The sequence below is a fragment of the Leiobunum rupestre genome, chromosome 2 (genome assembly GCF_980474605.1).
Source record: "Leiobunum rupestre chromosome 2, qqLeiRupe1.1.hap1, whole genome shotgun sequence".
Taxonomy (NCBI): domain Eukaryota; kingdom Metazoa; phylum Arthropoda; class Arachnida; order Opiliones; family Sclerosomatidae; genus Leiobunum; species Leiobunum rupestre.
Genome location: NC_143385.1, coordinates 27,376,254 through 27,400,144, shown reverse-complemented (window position 1 = coordinate 27,400,144; position 23,891 = coordinate 27,376,254). Strand labels below are relative to the sequence as shown.

The 23,891-nt window shown below is 29.8% G+C and overlaps 1 long non-coding RNA gene across 2 annotated transcripts in view; it reads left to right on the top strand.

The window, feature by feature from the left end:
- LOC149957240 (uncharacterized) overlaps positions 1-23,085 on the top strand; it is a 33,067-nt gene extending 9,982 nt beyond the window's left edge. For both annotated transcript variants that reach the window (XR_016478194.1, XR_016478193.1), the window contains 3 exons: positions 22,750-22,902; positions 22,959-22,988; positions 23,042-23,085. This is a non-coding gene — a long non-coding RNA (uncharacterized LOC149957240). The remainder of the gene's footprint in view (positions 1-22,749; positions 22,903-22,958; positions 22,989-23,041) is intronic.
- The last annotated feature ends 806 nt before the right edge of the window (positions 23,086-23,891 follow it).

Sequence of the window (23,891 nt, the reverse complement as noted above, 5' to 3'; positions counted from 1 at the left end):
GGCGTAAATTACAAAGTTTTCGACCCTCCCCCCGCGAATGGCGTCTCTCGCTCCTATCGGTTTGGTAAAGGGTAGGGAATCGCAAAAACTCGCAATTGCTGGGTCTTCTACTAACTCATCATACTCGTGCTCCCATATACTAATAAACTGTGCATTAGGTCTTTCCTTTTTTAAAAAAATTTCGCGGTCTAAGGTTTTGAGATAAATATTTAAATTATAGTCCTTTAACTGTTTATCGTAAGCCTGGTGGTCAGTGTGTAGTGGGCATTTATGGTAATGACAGCCGTAAAATTCGGCAATTATTTCGGGCGAGGAACAATAACCGTCTAAGCGATAGGGATAAATGACATGTTCAACACCTAGCGATCGCGCCGTTTGAAATTTCACGTTGAGTTTTTTTTTCCAAATAAGCTAACCAGTTTAGGGCCTTGACACTATGTCGTTTCCTATAACCCGTCCCCGGAACTATCGCGATAGTGTTTGGTTCGACAAATCTACTAAAGAATAAATTTGTGACGGCTCCCGGCAACGTTATGGCGTTTGACCCTAAAAAATCAAAATCGACTGTTTTTAAATATAAATTTCTAAAACTATCGAATCCTTTCTGTAAAAGTTTAACGTCATTGATCGCGTATTCGGTTAAAACTTTATTTAGATCAAAAACGACGTAACGTTGGGAATCGTACCATTGATTAAATTCTACGATTTCCTCGTCCGTAAATTTGTCGATACCAAAATATTCTTTCTCGGGGAGGGCGCCGATGTAATCTAAATTGTCTTCCGTGGCGAATGAATAACAAAAATAACCTTTCTTTTGGACAATCTTAAAAGTTTTCGAGAAATTTCGAAGGGCTGTAGGTAGGAACATGAAACTATCGATAAAGGCTATTTTAAATTGGGCGAGAAACATACCCAGGGCTTTGGAATCGGTATAAATTATCTCGGGTTTAATCTTTCGTTTTAATAGACCGTTAAGAATAAGCAACGTATCGAAACCACTCCCGAAATGGCTAATTAATATGACGTTTTCAAAGACCGGCCTCGTAACCGTATCTCTTTTCCGACCATTAACTGTCACCTGGCATGCTAATAAATAATCTAGGAAATTTTGAACGCAATCAAAGCCTTGAAATTTCCGGTAATCATAATTGGTCGAAAATGGCGCTTCTTGCATCGCGGAAATGATTAAAATTGGTCTAATTGCAGTGTCAGTCGTTATTGTTTCAAAATCAAAATAGCATAGTCGTTTCTCAATTGATTTTATTTCTAATGGGCGGACGTGACACTCGTTTTTGGGATGCTCAATTTTGCAAAAAGCGCAATTTGTTGTCGCAATTATGATTACCTTCATAGTCTTTCCCGCAATTCAAGCACCGTTTTAAAACCTGGCAGGTCCCTAGTTCTACGTGTTGGGAGAAACAATTTGGACCGGCAAAATACCGATTACAGTCATTACAACGGGTAGCCTGTTCTAAACTGGGGTGGAATTCCGGACCGTGACAACGGCGGCATTTAAGATTGGGTCCGCAGTCATGACTTTTTTCTGTTTCATACTATGTAAGAGGGTAAGACAATATTTACAATAATATTTTGCCCCAAAAATGGCCGAATAAGATCGTACGACGTGGGTGTGGTCTTTAATTTTTAAGAGGAAAATTTGTTTTTCTTTGAAGGGACCAATAAACACTTTATCGAAATTATCGTCCGCCGAGATTAATATAATTTGGTAGTCGGGTAATATATTTTGGAATCGGTTAATATCAATTATTTCTACGGGGCCTTCGGGAACCCCCGCTAGGGCGTGTAATTTTTTAGCTTCAATTTCTTGTTCGGGCTTTTGCCCGTTTCTAATTGTCTTTAAATCGTTTTGATTAAAACTAGCACCCTGTTCTAAACTTTTTAAATGCTGATAGTCGGCCAAAACTCTTCCCACCGCCAGGGCTCTCGTAAAACATATATTGTCCGTATTTCTAATGGGGATAAATGTGTTACCTTGGCTAATATACTGATCTAAACATTCATAACGTCTTGTTCTAACGCTGCGATAGGGACCTCTCATAGGGGTATCTTGAAGAAATATTAGGTCAAATCGGAGGGGTGACTCTAGATAAATGGTTTTTACGGACTGGGCTACCTTTTCAATCCCCGTTAAAATTCTCTCAGCTGTCAACTCATTGATATTCATTAATTGGAAATTTATCGGATCTTGCAGCTCATCGGAAATTACCACCACCCTGACGCGCGTGTAGCCTAAATTATCGGCCGTAATTCTATCTAATATTGATTGGAAAATACGGGTCAGTTGGTTACTGATATCCGCGTGGTTTAATTGGTCTAAATTTTTAAAATTACACTCGAATAGCATAGATTTACACCTGTACTTTCGAGAAGAACTGGCAATGATTTTATCTTTTGAGTAAAAATTTTTAGGGTTGAAACGGGTGCTAAGATCGAGGGCCATGGTGTTTTTAAAGTCCTGCGTAAATATTTAATACGGTTTGAATCGTTGTCGCGACGTCGTAAACTTCGCCGGAATTCTGCAAGTTTAATAGTTTTTCGTAGTGACGTCCACGGTTCTTGTAAACTAGAACTTCACCTCGCCGACCCGCTAGTAGTAGGAAACTAAAACTTAACACTTTTTTCCAAGATGGCCGCCAAGATGGCCACCAAAACAACCACCCCCCCCCCAAAATATTTTCCAAAAACAAAAATTTTTGTCCTTGGAAAAATCGAAAAACATATTTTTGTTTTCAATCTCAAATTTTACCTTGAAGATGATCTTTGACCTCGTAGTAGGAAACTAAAACTTAGCGCTTTTATTTCCAAGATGGCCGCCAAGATGGCCACCAAAACAACCCCCCATCCTAAAAATATTTTCAAAAACAAAAAATTTTTGTCCTTGGAAAAAGTCAACAAAATATTTTTAATTTAAATCTCAAATTTCACCTTGAAGATGATCTTTGACCTCGACGCTCGAACACTGTCCACAACCACTAAGCCTCGGTCTATACTCCCAACAAGTTTGGTCACGATCGGACAAGGTCGTAGTAGGAAACTAAAACTTAACACTTTTTTCCAAGATGGCCGCCAAGATGGCCGCCAAAACACCCCCCAAAATATTTTCAAAAACAAACATTTTTGTCCTTGGAAAAATTGAAAATAATATTTTAATTTTCAATCTCAAATTTCACCTTGAAGATGATCTTTGACCTCGACGCCTGACACCTGTACACAACCACTAAGCCTCGGTCTATACTCCCAACAAGTTTGGTCACGATCGGACAAGGTCGGCCCGAGATATCGGCGGTAATATGTGACCCCACCAAATACTGATGTTAATTTACTTTTGGTGTCATTTTTTTCGTTTTTTCGTTTTTTAGCGGTTTAAAATGCTAATTAGTTATTTGCGAGATGGGGAAACTAATTCGCGACCTTCGCTTTATATCCTTGGCGGTTTTGGCCTCACCCAAAATACTTTAATCAACTAAACTAATATAAATAAGTTTTCATTTTTCGCAAATATTTTATTATTTTAAAACAATGCTAGTTTAAGTAATCAAAAAAACACAATTAGTTATTATAATATTTAATAACTAATATTTTCAATATATTTTTTTAAACAAGGTAACTAAAACTTAACGCTTTTATTTCCAAGATGGCCACCAAGATGGCCACCAAAACAAAACCCCACCCCCAAAATATTTTCAAAAACAAAAATTTTTGTCCTTGGAAAAAATTAAAAAAATATTTTAATTTAAATCTCAAATTTCACCTTGAAGATGATCTTTGACCTCGACGCTCGAACACTGTCCACAACTTCTAATCCTCGGTCTATACTCCCAACAAGTTTGGTCACGATCGGACAAGGTCGGCCCGAGATATCGGTGGTAATATGTAACCCCACCAAATACTTCCACTTATTAACTTTTGGTGTCACTTTTTTCGTTTTTTCGTTTTTTCGCCGTTTAAAATGCTAATTAGTTATTTGCGAGATGGGGAAACGAATTCGCGACCTTCGCTTTATATCCTTGGCGGTTTTGGCCCCACCCAAAATATTTTAAATAACTATTTTTTTTTCGCAAAATATTTTATTATTTTAAAAACAATGCTAGTTTAAGTAATCAAAAAAACACAATTAGTTATTATAATATTTAATAACTATGATATTTCAATATATTTTTAAACACTTAACAACATATGAAACACTACCAATAAAACTAAAAGCTAACAAATTAAATTAATAAATAATAAAGAATTAAAGAAGGTTGTATAAATAATTTGAAGGCTGAAAAATATAAAAACACAATGTTAAAAATATTTTAAGTGTATAATTAAAAATATTTATAATTACATCAATTCGTAGAAGGTATTTTTCCTCTTCGGTACAAAACGAGATGTCGGGTTGGAATTTCGGGCTAGAATTTATAAATATAAATAAATTAACCTATTAAAAAACGAATATATCTAAATAAATATTTACCACAAGAATTCTTTTTGTTGCACGAATAAAACACTGGTTTTGGTCTTAATCGCTTCGGAAGTATACAGTTCGAGACTGTCTGAATTAAAACAGATCGAACGGTATGTTGTACAATGCCAACATGATGAATTTGATCTAACACATGAAGTTCAGACTCAAAATGATTTAAATTCTTGTGATTCCACCACGAAATTTGACGGAGTATTACAAAGATTATACATTCTTACTACTCGAAAAGAGAGAAATTTTAAAGATCGTAGTAAAGAAAGTACAGGCTTTAGATGTAATTCCCCAGACATCTTGATTCTAGATTTCTTTTGGTAAAATCCTTTACATTGAGATTTTACAGTTTAAGCCCGACCTTTATTTTAAAAATTTAAAAATATTGTCTTTGGGAATAATTATTAATTTTTTAATACAACTAAGGTTAACTAATTATCCCTATCCTTCTTAAACAAGTTTTTATAAATTAATAAAAACAATTATATTCAATTTTTAAACAACCTAGTACAAAATGTACTTATAAAATTTCAGTTAATATATTCAACAATTACCAAAATAAACATATAAGAAAATCAAAAACTATAGTTTAAGCACGATATTAGTATAGAAAAAGTATATAGAAGACATGAAAAAATAAGAATAATATCTATTGCATTAGCCTTGTAAAACTGATTTTATAACCACACCCTAATTATCGTCATGCGTAGAACTTATCAACTCATTACAACCTTGTAAAACTAGATTGGATTTTTCAACAATTTACTGTCACACTTTCAAACGCAAAAATCTTCATAAAAATCGATTTTACCCTTATCTTGTCAAATACATTGTAACACATCTCCGCGGTAAAACGATAAAATTATAAACCCAGATCACGTTTCGCCAGGAGACATTCAACAGAGCCAGTGAGAAGAAAAAACTGGTTTTTACAAACAACCGCTAGATATTAATAAAATATCAATTAATAAATCCTCTAATTTGAAAAAAATTGTAAATAAAAATGAATGTTTTTAAAAACAAAGCTTATTGACAATTTACTTTTTGAAGATACAATCGTTTATAATACTTAACAACTATTGATAATAATAGTAATAATAATAATAATACTTCTTTCGCAAAAGACTAAATGTATTGGTTACCAGGATATTGCAATAAATAAGATAAAAGAATTTACACCAATAAAATTATTTTTTAAACAATTGCAAATTAAATTATATAAACAATAAAGATTAACAAAACAATCTCAAAATATGTACAAAATAGCCTATTTAATTAAGAGATAATTAGTAATATGAAAAAAATTAAAGGTTGTAAATATAGAAATATAAAAAACCAATTATAAGGACACTAATAAATATAGTTATATTTACCTGAATTCGTAGAAGATATTTCTTTACTACGAAATTAGGTATCAGGTTTGAAATTCGGGCTAAAACTTGTAATTGTTAATTAGTATATTAAATAAATATAATGATAAATATTAACTAACAAATTATTTGATTTTATGCTGTTGTAATGTGTTTAAGTTGTTAAAAGAGCGGTTTTTATGCTGAATTCCCCTACACATTTGAACAACAGCATCATTGCTAATAATGGAATGGATTTGGTTTTGAATATAAAAATGTTTTTAAATTTAATTATTAAAAAACGTAAAAATAAATAAAAAACCGTATCATTTTTGTATTTTTATATTGTAAGCGTAGTTTTTTAAATCAAATATCTGTAAAAGCTTTTATTATAAATTAAGATAAAAAAATATAAGAATCATTATTAAGATTTCACTAGAATAAAGTGAATTTTCTCAAAAATACTTTTATCTTATATTAATAAATAATAAGTGTAACCTGGTACACTATCGAATGTTAATTATAAAACAATTTAATTTTATCGTATATGTTTTTATATAGAGGGAATTATTTACGTGTTTAAACAGGCAACGTAATTTGTTGAACTTGTGTGCTTTTTCGAACGTACGGGCGCAACGGTCTTAGATTTTGTTATTCTAATAAAAAGATAAAACTAAACATTAATGAACACTAATTATATTCTGTTTTCAATCCAAGGTATCAGATTATGAACAATTTAGCTTAAATTATTATTTACTAATTATACGACATGTTCTACAACCTGTATCATAAAACCGTTTGATTTATGGATTTCAGTTTTAAAAGCAGATTCTTTATCGTATTTCGAATCACAAAGACAATTCAACTGTTAAGTACACGTTTTTTAATTTTACATTAACTGTGGAATTCAAAATATAAATATTAATTGCAGAAGCATGTTCTTTAAAAGAGGATATTTAAATCGATTATTTTTTGAATTTTAAAACGTTATTAACGTTTCATTATTAATTATGTTAAATTCACAATGCTCTTCTGATTTCATCTGTTTGTTATTAAAATTTAAATTTTCAGTTTTTTATGATTGCAGAGCGAATTTCGCCAAAATAAAATTAAAAAAATACTGATAGAGTTAAAATATTAATTTAAAATTGATAAAAAGTAAATAAAACCTTGTAAAGAATCTAGAGACTTTAGTTGATTAATGAGAAGGGTAGGTTTCTTTGTAATACACATCTCACAGGTGGTTCGAAAATTTCTACAGTCGGTGGTAGGATAATAATAGAGCAAATACGAGATTAATAAAAGATCAGTTTGAATGGTCTGAAATTCCATGTAAAGCCTGCAAATAAATTGACAAAAAAAGAAATTTAAGGGTAAATTAAACTTAAAATCAGATAAATGAATATTGTAAGGTACCAGACTTTACGTACGCCTTATAAATGGAAATATTAGGTGTCTTAAGTACTATATGCATATTAAAACTTAATTTCATATATTTTCCCGCATGAAAAATTTGCATTCGTGAACTTTTACTCTTCGTGTATTGAATAAACGTAACAAATTAAGAATATAAGTTCTTATCTTATCTTAGTTTGTTTATTGTATTTGTACATTTTCCGGTTCAATAGGCTACAACAAGTTTTGAAGATGACATATTGGGGTTTAAGATATTTGAACCGTATTGTATTTAATAACATTTTTACATAACTTTACCACTAGAATTAATTATGGATTCATCTTTTACCCGATTAATGTTTTATTGCATTTATCAGAATTACGTTAACATAACATGAAATATTTGACTTGATTTCATATTGTCTCGGATATATTTTAGAATAAAATGTTTTAATTTTTATTATGTTTGTGTAAAACATTTGCAGTTACACCTTCTGTTAAAATTAGAGTGAATATATATCTTAAATCATAGTATAATGTTTATTTATCTCCCGTCTTTTAATGTAAACAGCGTATATAAATATAATTAATCTTAATTGTTTTTAAATTTATTTAATAAAAGGTTAAAAAATGTCAATAAAAACAGTTTATAATTTTGTATTTTATATTGTTTCGAGGAGTTTCTATACATCCTTAATTTTAATACAATATTCTCGTAATTACCTATTCCTCTTTGAATACAAAAAAGTTGTTTTCAAAATAAATTTACTCAGTTTTTAAAAATATATAAAGATATAACTATATACTTGTATCTAAAATACCGTGCGTTAATTATAGTAGAAATTTTTATATTCCAATATTTATAATACGTATAGATTTATACTTGCTTTAACAATCCAATTAAAAATCTAAGAATTTTCTAATTTAAAATTTATTCAGAACTTAAAAAATAGAATGTAAATCATTCGGGGAAAAAAACGGATATTCAACCTAACCACGTTTAAATTTTTAACTATACATACAATTTCCGTGAAGATATTTTTTCCAAAAATCTCTAGTCGCTTATCTCTTAATAAATCAGAACCCAAATGACAACCAAATTATTGTTAATTGAATATTATTGGTACGAACTATTTGTAAGTTTTTAAATGTTTTTAAATTTGTTTAGGGTTTAGCTTTTATCCCTTTTCATAATGGAGCTAATTATATTGTTCTTCGTTGTACCGACCACACAAATATGATTTTCCTTAAAACGTGAAGGAATGTTTGACAGGAGATTAATAGAGCGGAGTCTGTAACGTATTTTTCTTTCACAATATGTATCCCTTTTTATAATGAATAGATATCCCGAGGGGTTCTGGATTTAACAAGTGGGTTCTATAATACTATGTAAATAACGGGACAACTCCATCTGTATTGATAGAGTTTAAAGTGCAGGTTTGTTATACGTTATTTTTTTTAATTATGTTTACTATTAAATCTAGAAGTGACATACAACAAGGTATCATTTTGATCAGTGTTTACCTTATGGTTAATTTAAATTATTTGAGTAAACTCAATTCAAAACTTTATTTTTTAGCTTTATTTTTTACCCAACTTTATTTTAAACATAATACGCATCAAATAATAAAAAAGCAATTATCTAATTTAAAAAAATATAATATAAGAAAGGAGAAACATGAGAGTTTGGTTTTATATTTTATATTTTTGGGAGGTTGAACGTGTAAATTATGTAGGTAAAGTAACATCTTCCAAGTACGACGGAAAATTTCAAGGTGATTGCCCTTAAATGCAGCAATTTGTCTCGATTGTCATAATAACAAATGTTTATTCTAATTAACAGATTCGCTAAATGATATTCAAATATAGTACGAATGAAATGTGTCAACCAACCTTTTTTACATTGTATTAACCCGTTTTTTTTTCCTTTGTATAACTACTTAAGATTCCCTATGATAGAAAAACAACATAAAAATTAATTATTTACAGAGTAAAAACAACCAGTAGTGTATTTAAATAAATTTGTAATTAAAATTTTAAAAAACTAAGTTTATAAACCGTCAATTCGCGGAAATTGTTTATAAATTGAAATTTGCAAAAAAAAAAACTTAAGAAGCTTTGGAAGAATGATGAGCCGCTGATGCACAATTATTAAAACACATTTTGTAGTTTGCCATCTGTTATTGATTAGATTATCATTATTTTTTGGCGATAGTTATAGATGTACAAACCTTAGAATTGGCGACACAGATAATGGAGTTCAATATATTCAGAACTTAATTTGAAGAAACCGTAGCAGTGGTTGTTGATTTTAAAAGTGTTTCTCAAAAATAGCAAAAAAGTAATTAAAATGTTACATAAAAATATTGCTTTTAGTTTTTTAGTGATTAATATATACAGACATAATAAAAAACAAATTTATTTACTAATTAATATATACACACATAATAAAACAAATTTATTAAGTGGTTAATTTTTTGCATTGTAATTCAGTTTCCTACACAGTACCTGTTTATTTATTAGTTCGGCTTTAAAATACAAATTGTCTGATTATTATAGGACAAGAAGATTTACACTTAAACGAAAATATTAGTATATTTTCTAGAAAATCATGTGTTGATGTATTATGCAGTAACCGTATGATTAAATCTTATAAGAATTAATGTCGTTATCGCGATGTTTAGTGTTATTTAAAACTTTGAATGCTTGAATTAGGTATTAACTTAGGTGATTATTATTATTAATGGGAATAATATCGATACATTTATTATCTAATTAAAATAAATATTGGGTAAATTTATGTAATGTTTTTGTAAATAGATAAGTGCTTGCAACGAACAAATAGACCGAATTATTGAAGAATAACTACGGATTTTATCGGAACATGAGGTATTGGTGGCAGGTGTTTTGAAAACAAATGGCATAATTGAGAACTAGCTCAAAAACAGGTAGCTGATTTAAACAGCCCTATAATATTACAAATCTTTGTAAAACTTTAGTTTTGGGAAATACCGCTAGAAGACGCCAGTCACATTTAACCATCATGTGACTACAGCAACTTTTTCTTGATTTTTATAATCATCCAGCATTTATCAACGAATCTTTTCCGATGACTGACAGTCAGTAAAATACGTAAAAAATGCATTTTGAAAGTAAAAGGTAAAGAGTTTCAACTCAAATTTTAAGGCAACCCTTTTTAAATGTAAACGAGTTGGCAGTTGTAGCAAGGGTGATCATCCTTCACTAATTCATATACAGCGGTATCCGAATTGCAAATTTGTTCAGGATGAATCTACAGAAAATGTTCCCGTGCTACGCATAACGAACAATCCTTGGAATTTAAGCCCAATGCGATCTGAATTGGTACGAATACAATCGTTTAAAAATTTCCCGATCGATCACATAGACGTAAGAGATTTGGCACAAGCCGGTTTTTACTACACAGATTTCAAAGACTGTGTGAAATGTTTCTCCTGCAATGGAAAGCTGCTATGCTGGAAAAAGAACGATATTCCTGTCGAAGAACATGCAAAATATTACCCGAGATGTAAATTTGTTTTAAAGCAGAACTGTGGTAATATACCGTGCGAGTATCGTTCAAATCAAAAACCCTATTCTAGCTTAAGCGAGAAGGTTTTGGTCTATTGTTTAATTAATAATTTAATTAACAGTCTAGATCGAAAGAAATCTAAACCATTTTGTAGCATTTTATAATTAATTTTTTGGCAAAATATCGGTCGATCGAGTACTATAAAAAATATTATTTAGTGAACATTTAAATTAAAACAAAAGATAAAATAAATATTAAATTGTTTGTAATTTAGACTAAAAATATTACGTTGAATAATAAAAAAAGGAAGTATGAGTTTGAAAGACTTATTTTTGAACATGTTTTCAATACTTATAATTGTGTCTAAAAGAAAAGTTAACTACCGAAAAACTCCTAAAATTAAATCAGTAAAAATGTTTCAAAGTTAAAAAACCAATGTTTCAAACTTTAAAAAAATGTGTGTGGAATATATAAACCTTACGAACCACCATACAAGTTACAAGCAAGTGTTTTGATAGGTCACAAAACGTCAAACATCAAGGAAATTGGTAAATTATATAAACGGCAAAACTGACAATCAAATATAGAATTATACAAATAATTTCAATCCTTATGTGCAAAGATTTATTGAAAAGTTACTCCATCGGATGATATTACTGAAAGCACCCGAATCCAATTTCTACAGGGTTAACATCCAAGGAAAAATTGAACGAATTTTTTACACAACGCTATCAACATAATGAAAAATTGAAATTATTTAGAAGTTTGTAAACTTTTGAAATTACTTTGAATAAATTTTTTTTAAACCTTATCAAGCTGGCTTATTTCATATTTACTAAACATTTTGGCTGAGGCAAAGAGGTTTGTACTTTTTTACAGACAAAAATACATTTAAAAAATCGAGATTGTTAATTTTGTGCGACATTATAATTCGTCTAACTTGTTTTCCTCGAGAACGGTGTAAATGACTAAAAACTATGCAAAATTGGTAGTTTGAAATGATTTTCGTGACAGTGTGCTCAATTCGTGTACGACTGTTTTATAAAGCTTGAAACTATTGCGAAAATATAAAATTTGTTAAGTAGTAAATTTATGAAATTTTGTTTTAATAAATATTTATTTAAATGTGATAACAGATAATACATTATTTATTTACAAGCTGAAAACACTTTTTAAATATTGTACGTCATTTAAACAATGATCCATTAATTCCCTTACGTCAAATGGGCAATAACCTATAAATTGATCCAAAAAATCTTCTTCCACTTGATAATCCTGTGAAATACGAAAGGCAGCGTAGATTTCTACGAAATCACAGAGTGCTTTTCGCTGTTATAAATCAAACAAATTAACGATGTTTCGTGTAATGAAATTGATTTCTTACTATTTTGTATGATCGCTTAAATGTATCGGCTCTTTCCGAAAAATTGATACTGTTACAACTAGTCGACTGTCCGACCTAAATTTTAAAGATACTACAACAACAAAAAAAAAACAATTTTAAAACAATATAAGTTATTTTAAAAATACACAATTTTTGCCGAGTTAATTAGAAATTCAACGTAACGGCTATAAAACACAGTAAATTTAGTTCTAGCTAGATCGAATAAAACGTGCAGGAATGTTTTAATAGAGAGCGTTTCTCACCGTTCTTCCTTATCGTAAGGCTTTTTCTCCCGGTATACCCTGGAGTTGGTGCGCGTAACGTTTTCCCTCACGCTAAAATAGCCCGCCGGCTAAGACAGTTGGGGAAACTCCGCCTTGATGAGGGTTGTTTTATCTGATTGTTTAGTATGTAATAGTATTATGTAAATTTATAACGCTACCAAGTAAAAACGGTTTTAAATGTGCGATAGATGGCCAAGTCAAATAGCGATTTAAAATACTCCTGTATTCATCCATACAACATATTATAAATATAACTATTAAAATATAACTTTTAAAGACAATACAAAAGTAAATTAATTAAAATTTAAAAAATGCAGCCGATACATTTAAGTGATCGTAGAAAATAGTAAGAAATCAATTACACGAAACATCGTTAATTTGTTTGATTTATAATACATTTTAAGACTCGCTTTTACTGTCTGCTACGTTTTACAGTCTGTGAGGTTGATATGTTAATTTTTGGGTTTTAGTTCTTTAACAATTAATCTAGTTTACATCAAAAAGACTAACTTATACCGCCAATGTCTTGCTTATTTTAATAAAATTGATAATAGAACTTTTTTTGCATAACATAAAACTCAAAAATGAATAATACAATGTTATAAAATAATTTTCAACTCTGAACCTGAAATTAAATATGTTTGTAAAAAATGGTTATAATTTGTTTTTAAATTATCTTACATCCTTCTAGCTGTCACACTCTAAAAGAAAAACTCTGATTTAAAATTTAAAACTTTTATTAATATTTTACAACATTTTTTGTTGACACAAAGGAACTATCGTTAATAAAATTTAACACGCTATCAATAAAAACCACTAAATCGTCTATCGCCTTTAAGAACCCAGTTTTTGGTTCTCCTTCCAAAAGCATTTCGTGAGAATTATGCTCTTTTTGAAAATATCTCATTCTTTGTGCAATTAAATCCATTTCAAGTCTTCGATTTAGATTTTTCAATTCTTTATTTAAATGTTTAATCAGTTCATAGTCCTTAAACGGTTCCTTATTTTCTTTATAAGTCATTATTCGCCAACAAAAATCAAAGCGAAACTAGTTTGTATAGAAAGCGATGTGGTTTGTTTTTTCTAACAGACCACGTAATATAAACTACATTAACAACCCGATTTTAAACAGGTTACCTTGAAATAAAAATTATAAATAAAATTTTTTTTAAACTTTTTTTGTGATATTATTTTACATTTCCAATTTGGTAAGAATAAATGGACACAAATGAATCTGATTACCGCGAACTATTAATGGTACATCACAATCTTTCCGTCTTTCAACAATTAAACCGTAGAAAGGGCGAAAAAAGCCCCAGGTGGATAATTCATCTTAACTCGATAATCTTTTTTCTTCCGAAATCCTTTGCAAATATTCGTTAGATAGGTTCCTTTCGTATGAAAGGTAACAAACTTTCAAGGAGTATTCTCTCTGCTATATATTCCGCTTGAAGTTTTCGTTTCTGTTTTTTCAATTCTATAATTGTATGCTGTAGTGACAACAATTCATTCTCCTTACACAATTCCTTATTTTGTTCAGCACTCATTTTTTTCGACTGTCGTCAACAGATTTTATTCTGTTATGTGTCAAAAGTAATGAAATAGGCAAAAATCCATAAAAATCAAAATTTTTGGTATTTGTTCATAGAGTGCCGGTTTTAAATAAAATTATTTTTTTAATCATCACACTAACATCATTATCGAAAGCACGTGCCAGTTCTATTATTCCCGCCCATTATTTCGTTTTCCATGAAACCTAACGATCGTTTTGTCGTTATAAAATACCAACTAGCTTGTGAAAATGATAATTTGACTAATCTAAGTTATATATATTATATTTGCTGTTGCCAATAACTAAGTCTTTAAATCAATCTTGTGACGTATACGCTAAAATGTAAAATAATAATAGATGGTTGTATGTATTAAAAATGCAATATACATACATTTTTGTAACGAAATTTTCCATTATTTAATATTTGTACCCAATTAAATTAATTATAAATATAATTAAAATGAAGCATAAGCAAGCGACAATAAAAACCATTGACTGTTTGTTTAATAAAGAAACCATTCAAATTAAAAAATACAGCCTTCTAGAAATTATAATAGTGGCAATAATAAATGTAATTATAAATGTATTTCATAGTTTACACATAATATAGGTTGTTTACATTAAAAGACGGGAGATAAATAACTACATATGTCATCTTCATAACTTATTGCAGCCTATTGAACCAGAAAACGTACAAATACAATAAACAGACTAAGATACGATAAGAACGATTTATTCTTAATTTGTTACGTTTATTCAATACACGAAGAGTAAAAGTTCACGAATGCAAATTTTTCATGCGGGCAAATATATGAAATTAAGTTTTAATACGCTTATAGTAGTTAAGATGCCTAAAAATTCCAGATAATAAGACGTACGTAAACTCTGGTACCTTACAATATTCATTTACCTGATTTTAAGTTTAATTTACGCTTAGATTTATCTTTGTTGTCAACTTATTTCAGAAAATTCAAACTGATCCCAGTTTTTTCCAAACTCAGTGAAATATTTCATGCTTCACATTTATAATTTTTAAAGCTTTTAAATAATTTTGTGTGGCAATATAAATTTAGTTTGAGGTTGGTGCTATCAATTGTTAATAAAAATTATGCGTTATTGAGTTTTTATTACTAAACTTGGAGAGACTTATTTTATCAATAATTATATTCATCAAACAATCATAGTAGGGATGCTCTGATTTAGAAAGAATTGGTCATATATACCCATTTAATTTTTTAATCGGAATTGTATTTATACATTGTTGTTTTCTTGTAATAAAATTATATTAACTCTATCTTAACAAATTCTATATATAATCATATATACCAATATTTGTTTATATAAAAATTAAATAAAACATTTTTTAACTGTTGGTTAAATATTTATTTAATTATTTTACATAAATTAAATTATACACATTAAGTTGTGTTAGTTGGTTGAACCGAACCCATGACATCCTCTTTCCGTTTCTTTAAATTTCTGTTTAATAACAAGAAATAGTATATTATGTCAAAACTTTAGGTAAAGTCTTGGTTAAACATACTTCACACTCTACTACTGATGGATAAAATATTCTCTCACAAATCAATTGCGCTATTTTATAACCTCTTAAAATTTTATAATCAACTTTCCCATGATTGATTAAAACAATACCAATTGGTCCAGTATAGTCTATGTCAATAACTCCGGCTAAAACATCAATTCCGTAATGAAGGGCCAAACCACAGCGAGGAGCTTTTTAAACATGGTAAATTAAGAACTGATTTCTTAAATTTTTACAACATTATAAAAAAAATTACCAATACGACCATAGGTGTTTTCGGGAAGTAAAATTTTTAAATCTGTTTCTATTAACATCCTGTTTCCAGAAACCAATATATAATCATATGCAGATTTTAAATCTAAGCCTGCTGAAAATTTGGTTGCGCGAACTGGATCGAAAGCATTCTTTGATATTTTTACAAATTTTATTTCCATTTAAATCTAGTTCACTTTTATGTAAGAAAAATGTTCAAACACTTGTCTTATTTGAACTACGTCCCCGGAACGAAACAAATTTGTCAGTCAGTGTGCTTTCCTACTATGGAAAATGTCACCTTTTTATACAGAATGTGACTGTATGTGTAATACTATTAACCGTATTTTTTTTTATCTGACAACGCCCTATTTTTATAGAAAAGAATACGCATATCTAAAAAAGATAATTAACATTTAACTATACTTAATGTATAATATATCCAAGGTTAGTTTTATAATTTAAAAAATAAGTATAGTTCATTTTTGTTTTAAATTTGAATTCAGTCTTTTAATATGTTTAAAGGATATGTATTTACGAGAATGATGTATTATAATTTACGTTTGATATTAAGTTAGAAGGTTACACCTATTATTTATAATTATAATTAATTATTTTTGAGACATAGTTATTTGATTAATCATTTCTAGAAATGTTTTTTAAATATGTGACAGTATTAAAAAACTGCACCTTGACACAAATTAGATCAATATTTTCATCTCTCAGCATTCTAATTTAAATTCTTTACTAATTTATATATTTATATTTATCTAACAAAATAAATAAAAACTTGAGAATTTATCTTCAATTAGTTAATAGCAAGATATTTTTGGTTAAAACAGTTATAAGTGAATAGATATATTACCTCATTTTTTAGTTAAGAAGAAAAACTTCTACGAAATAATGTAATTATAAATATTTTTAATTATATCGTTATAATATTTCTAGTTTTTTACAACCATTATTTTTTTCATATTCCTAATAATATCTTTATTGGATGGTTTATTTTGTACAGATTTTTGGAATTGAATTATTTTTTTAAATCTTTTTAAATTGTATAATTTATTTTGTAATTCTTCGCAAAAAATGATTTTATTCGAGTAAAATTTTATTTATTTTAATCTAATTAAGTGGTTTGTACTAGGATGGTATTCGTTACATATAGACTTTCTGTGGTCGCCTACAAATTTTGTCTTTGGCAAAATAAATATTATTAAATATTATAAAAAATTGTATCTTCAAAAGTAAATTGTTATTGAATTTTGTTTGAAAGAAATCTTACGTAGGAAAATAATAACAGTGGATTTTATAGAAAAAAGATTTATTTACATGTTTAAATCATTTTACAAGTTTTTTCAAGATTTTGCAATACTTTAATAGAAGTTTCCGCATTGTTGGGGATTAAAATTTGATTATTTTTACAATATTTTTCAAAATAAATAAGTGTTTCCAGCTGATTATCGCTCGGCATTTTCAAATCGTTTGTAAGTACAGGGTTAGACTCCATTAAAGAATTCAACGTTTCTTCAGCCATGTTAAGAATATTCGAATCTATACTTTCTTCTTTACTAGTTGGTTCAACATTTGAGTTCGAAGGTTGAATCTTACCGTCGATTACTAAATCATCGTACCATTCTTGATTTTTTACGTTAAACTCGTTCAAATAATCAATAATTTGATCGTCTAATAGTTCATCTTCGAGTGTGTATTTCTGGTGTTTTGAATTTAAACAATCACACACTCTTTTATTAGTGAGTGTTTTATTCGAAAAACTACATGTTAAATGGTTCATTAAATGTTGCTTAAAAATTCTCCTGTCTAGAAATAAATCTTTGCAAATCCAACATTTTTCCTTAAAGGTAAATCCCTCCATACTTTTAAACGCGTGTTTTCGACATGTCATGTCAAAATAACACGAATTATCAACGAGTGAATCGCATTTAAATTCTGGTTTCCCCATAAATAACTTCATTTTTTTAACTTTTAAAGAGGGCGATTTTTGAGACATCTTGCGTTTTCCCATTTCAACTGTGATATAACAAAAAAATTTACTCGCAATTAGGTTTTTACAGTGATATTATACAACTCAACAAATAACTTATATTTTGAAAAATATTAAATTCCTCAAGGTTAGCAGGTTTGTGTATTGATGGGGGAAAGCACATTCCAACGATACGAACACCCTTTGTAATATATAAAAAGTACATGTATTTACGATAAATTTGTATTATAATTATCGTTTAATAAGGTTGAAAATAATTACAAAATATAAATTATTTTTGAAACATAATTATTTGATTAATTATTTTTGAAACATAATTATTTGATTAATTATTTTTGAAACATAATTATTTGATTAATTATTTTTGAAACATAATTATTTGATTAATTATTTTTGAAACATAATTATTTGATTAATTATTTTTGAAACATAATTATTTGATTAATTATTTCTAAAGGTGATTTTAAATATACTATATTATGAAAAAAGATTTTACCTTGACTTATTTTTATATAACCTGAAATCTTCGGGGTTTTTAATTTATGATAATACTAATATCTACACATACATAATTTGTATAAAAACTTGAATTATACCTTTAATCATTAGAAATATATTCGCCGTGTAAACGAGAGAGTTGAATATTAAGAAATACAGTTTTTCTTCAATTTTGGAGATAAAAGTATTCTTTAATTATATTTTTTAATTATTTCTTCATTTTATACAGTGGACGAGACTTCTTGCAAAAATTTGTTAGAAAGAGGTTCTGTTAAAGTACAAAAAGATGGTTTTATTTGTTGTCCTTATTGTTTTGGATATACTGAGTCGTTAGAAACATATGGTGGACTCCTGTATTATTGTTGGAATAAACAATGTCGATTTTACTACCAACCTGTTGTTTTTAGACAAGGCAATTGTTTATCAATGAGAATTCTATCGGATGCATTATTAATCTTTCCTCAACATTTAATTTGTATAATATGTGGTGTAAGAGGAAATAGAAGACGTTCGAGAGATACAGATTGTATAGAATCCGAATATAGTTCGGTATGTATTTATCCTCAATCTAAGAAAAACACTGTGTATAAAATGAAATAAATCTTTTTTTATAAATATTTCTTGTATTATATAGAGAAAAGTTACATAAACAACAGAGCAATACAAAATAAAATATAATTTTTTGAAAAAAAAAACCGTTTTTTAATTCACATTAAATATATACAACGTTTGTTAGAGCAACCAGTTTTTTTTTCTCTTTATAACGGGGCTCTGTGGAATGTCTCCTGGCGAAACATGTTCTGCGTTTATAATTTTATTGATTAATTCAATCTGGCGCGGAGATGCAAAAGTTGGGAAAAAATAGAGTAGGATCAATAATACCAGATGTTAATAAACATTTTTGCGTTTAATTGATATAATTAGTCAATTGATGAAAAATCCAAACTAGTTTTACAAGGCTGTAACTGTAGTTGATAACGTTTACACGTGACGATAATTAAGGGTGGGTATCAAATCAGTTTTACAAGGCTAATGCAATTGAACCTGTTCTATCCTAGAGGTAATTTTTTAATTTATGAATTTAAAGATATATAGATATTTTTTATAGTTCACAATGCGGCATAATTTCATAGAGCGTGCTTCTGATAACGCTGTTCAGCAGAAAAATAAACTTATAAATCAAAGTAAGTAATGTTTAATTTTGAAAATAATTCAAATTAATAAACTTAATTTTGTTTTAATTTAGCCGCCAATAAATACCCGTTCGTTTACTGTGTATAGTCAGAGAAAATTCTATCTACAATGTTGCTATTTTTAATTTAAAAAGGTTAATTATTTTTTATTTATTTTAAATAAATGGTTTTGGAATTCTTATTGATTATGTAATTTAAAATGTTTTTCCAACTTTAGAATATATTATTTTACTATTAAAAATTAACCAGCCATCCATTTGTGTAAAATTATAGTCTTTCGAGTTGCAAAAGTTAGTGTTCGGCAGTCGATTAATTTTTTTCCATGAATAAAATAAGCTCGGCTATATTTCAATATTTATTTAAATAACTAATAGTTTAATAAAAATTGCAAAATGTTTAAATAATTGAAAGTGAATAAGACTACTATTTAAAAAAAACAAACAATTACTTAAATAAATACCGCTTTTATTCATTGTAATTTGTTGTGTTTTTAAAATATGTATTGATTGTTTATTATGTCGTTATTGTATTATTTATTTATCTCCAAAAGTAAATAAAGTTTCATTTCAACAGGGGTAAAACATAAGTTATTGGTCGGATATTGACCAATCAGGCCTATTGCAATTTGTTGTGTTTTAAAATATGTATTTTATTTCGACAGGGTAAGTTAAATTGTATTTTATTTCGACCGGGGTTATACATAAGGGGCTATATCTCGGGCGGATATTGACCAGCCCCATTGTAATTTGTTTTAAAATGTGTATACATAGTTTGCACCGAAGGGAGGGTCCTATGGTCTCCAAGGAAATTGGGAGGGCGATCAAAAATTCAAACCATTTCGCGCGTTCCTACTAAATAGGTAGCCATTTTGTTGGTAATCTCGTCAAAGCGACAAAACTAATTAGATTTATGCTTTAAAATTTTAAATGGGCCCTAAACAAAGTCAGATAAGATTCTAAGGCCGGGTTATTTAAATAAAATATCAAATTACGACAGAAATATCTACGAAAAGAAGTTGAAAAAGCTTATCAAAGTTAGGCCTTTGCGGTCATCCTTTTTACAATTACCTTCGCTATCGAATGAAATAAACAATTTTCGCTCTCCCTTGGTAATTGAACTACTCGAACAATTTTTAACGTGAAACTAATTTCTTAATCATTTGAAAATAATTAAAATCCGCAAACAGACGATTGAAACTGTTAACCCTCCCGTTTTACTAAGAAATCTACACCGGCAAAATGGCGGCATAGAATCGTTCATTCTAGCTCAAATTAAATATTTATTCTTGGTTCTTATATCTATACTTGGAACTGCGTCATTGATGACGTAGGGATGCAAACTATGTATTGATTGTTTATTTATTTATTTCCAAAAAGTAAATAAAGTTTAATTTTCAACAGGGGTAAGTTGGATATCACGTGATTGGGTGTGGCCAAAAGTTGCCAAGGATATAAAGCGAAGGTTTCCCCATCTCGCAAATAACTAATTAGCATTTTAAACCACTAAAAAACGAAAAAACGAAAAAAATGACACCAAAAGTAAATTAACATCAGTATTTGGTGGGGTCACATATTACCGCCGATATCTCGGGCCGACCTTGTCAGATCGTGACCAAACGTGTTGGGAGTATAGACCGAGGCTTAGTGGTTGTGTACAGGTGTCAGGCGTCGAGGTCAAAGATCATCTTCAAGGTGAAATTTGAGATTGAAAATTAAAATATTTTTTTCAATTTTTTCAAGGACAAAAATGTTTGTTTTTGAAAATATTTTGGGGGGTGTTTTGGCGGCCATCTTGGCGGCCATCTTGGAAAAAAGTGTTAAGAGATAGTTTCCTACTACTCCCGCTAGAATTTCAACCTTCTCGTTTCTTAGTTGAAAATCACCTTCTTCATAAACTATCTGTTCTAGATACTCTTTTAACTCATACGCCGAATCTAGTTTGACGCAAACGCCGTCTTTCGTCGCGGTTGGCCGATCGCTATTTTTGACGTAACGTCTTACGTCTAAATACAAGTTATTTTTTAAACTTGCAATTTTTATCCCGAAATGTTTATGGCGGGAAAACTCTACGACTATATCCGTCCAGCCGTCGTCTACTGGCTTAGATGGATCGGCTTGAGATGGACCGGCTTGAGATGGACCTGGTTGAGATGGGCCTGGCTTGGATAGGGTGCTTTTGGGTGGCGCATCAACTGGTTTGAATGGCGATTGTTTGGAAGGGCGATCGAGTACCTCGTGGCATGTTAAATCTATGATATCAGGTTGATTCTTCGGGATGTCTACATCGAAACGAGTTTTCTTAATATTTACTTTATTTCCGAAATCTAATCGACGACGGACCTTATTGACCTGGCGGCAGGGGGGTGTTTCGGATTGGTTCTAAAAATTAAACTAAATTAAATGGTTTAAAAAATAGACTGAATTAATAAACTATTACTTTGCGGTCAAAATCCATCATGCCAGAATAATTTCCTAACAATAAACGGTCATTTAAAAAAGGTAATTCCCCAAATTTTAAAATGTACTTACAATTTCTTCAAGTCGAATGCAAGTTGTGAAATAAATGCAAATAAAGCGCGTCCCTCTATTTATAGTCGCAAAACCCCCTAGCGGGACGCTTAGGAACTTCTATAACACATGCTAATTTATCTAACGCTTTTATTAATACATGCGTAATTTTTCGTAGTAAACAAAAATCCTCTAGCGGGACGCTTAGGAACTTCTATAACACATGCTAATTTTCATAACGGTTTTAGGTACTCGTAATTTTTCGTAACGGTTTTTTATACAACATGTGGTAAATTGTTAGGAAACTCCATTTTCTAATGGTTTTGTAACAATTTTTACGTACTCTATTAACGCAACGTTTTTTTAAATATATCAATGTTTTCTCGAGAAAAATTCCATACACGAACCTAACCTCGAGCTATAGAAATAGTAAATCAAATATTTGGGTTAAGATTACCGGGTATAAAAGGCGAGATTTTTTCATGTTTTATCACATTTCGTTCCTGAACTACAATGTAAGTTGTAAAACGTCTTAATACGAACCTTTTCAAAAAAAATCAAATTTTAGGGCCTCCAATACTACGGCAGAATTTATTAAAGTAGTGAAGGGGAGAGGACGCGGAAGTAATGTACTTTTGATAATATACTGTAACAAGTAGTTGATAATTATTAAATTATAGGAGAAAACGCGGACCTAGGACCAGTTCTAAGTAATTATTTTCTATTTTTTATTATACTTTTATAAAATTTCTAACAATAGGACCCGACACGCTGCCACCACCCTCCACGCCTTCTGACCCACCAACACCAGGGAACTCCCCAACGCCCTCGAACTCTCCCACAATTCCATATCGGGAGATTTTGATCAACCCGTCATTGTCGGCGGAAATGCGAGTACTGGACTTGAGGAAAGGTAATTCGTTAAATATATTTCAATACGTATGAAATTATAATATGAATATTTTCTAGCGCCGGGGATCAAAATCATCGTGGAAGGGGGTAATATATTCAACATGTTTTATTATATTAGTAACTAATTTATGTAATTTTAGGTGGCGCCCTTAAAATTTTAATTTAAATAAACTGTTTATATTTATTTTTGTCTCTTTCTTAATAAACACGTTAGTTGTATCATATAAACCATTTTCATACAGATTGGTTAAAACGTACCATTCCTAATAAACCTTAACTTGTTAATCGACGCTTACAATTTCCCGCGCTTTTCTAACCGAAACACATGTTAAATTCGCGCCAAAACTTTAAGAGTTCAACCATATAGCTAACCGGTCAATTACCTCTAACGGTTAATTATAAAGGTACAAACATGTAATAGACCTATAGAGTACAAACTATACCCGTTTCCCCGCCAAAATCATGTCAAACATAAGTGTACATTAATAAACCTAAAGAGTTTAACCACTTGTTGATTTTTATACACGCGACGCTTACACTTTCCCGCCAAAAATTAATATTCAAACATATAATAAACAAGTATAACTACTTGTGATCCTAAACACATGTAACTATACTATCCATATAACAGGTCAATGACCCCTAACGGTAATCCACCTAGTTAAACAATACCACGCTCATTAATATTCACCCTTTTGACCTTGAACAGGTTGATTGACAGGTCGACTAACTAGGCTAATTAACACCTGTGTTCGTTACGCACGAGTGCACGCGTGACACACGCCCGAGGGGGGGTCGGCAACGCGATTCCCCGCCTCATTCCCCCCCCCCGTCACGCAGCTGGGGACGCGGTAGCCACGCCCCCGCTTGGCTAGGAAGGGGGTACATAACTACTGTTGGCATTACCATCGAGTAGAGTTTGTTGCAATCCGAAGTACTAGACTAAAAATGAATACTCAGTAATGCAATTTCTGCCAAGGTGAATTGGAA